Genomic DNA, 321 nt, shown 5'->3' with positions numbered 1-321 from the left:
GCATCACTTTGCACTTGTCAGTGTTGAATCCCATCCTGTAATTCTGTTAGGTATGAGGGAGTTACTCTTAGTTTACCCCAAGGTGTGTGAGATCAGAATCAGGCCCTCTGTGTTTACACACACAAGGATATGTATCTTGTTTTGAAAGCACCTATCTAAGCACCTCTAATTAAAACCCATCACCTCTAATTAAGACCCATCCTGCTAAGAACAGAATCCTTCCCATTGTAGAAGATAGGATTGAGATGCACCTTATAGACCTTATGTCTGTTGTTCACAAAAGCTTATACATCTGTTAGTCTATAAGGTGCATCTATACCA

The 321-nt window shown here is 39.9% G+C and overlaps 1 protein-coding gene across 1 annotated transcript in view; it reads left to right on the top strand.

Moving 5' to 3' along the window:
* Positions 1-321, top strand: part of ABCA4 (ATP binding cassette subfamily A member 4) — a 154,304-nt gene that overhangs the window by 81,658 nt on the left and 72,325 nt on the right. The window lies entirely within an intron of this gene.

This window comes from Gavialis gangeticus, unplaced genomic scaffold, assembly GCF_001723915.1.
Source record: "Gavialis gangeticus isolate Ggan-Ray unplaced genomic scaffold, GavGan_comp1, whole genome shotgun sequence".
In the NCBI taxonomy this organism is placed as follows: domain Eukaryota; kingdom Metazoa; phylum Chordata; order Crocodylia; family Gavialidae; genus Gavialis; species Gavialis gangeticus.
This window is presented reverse-complemented; position numbering and strand designations above follow the sequence as displayed.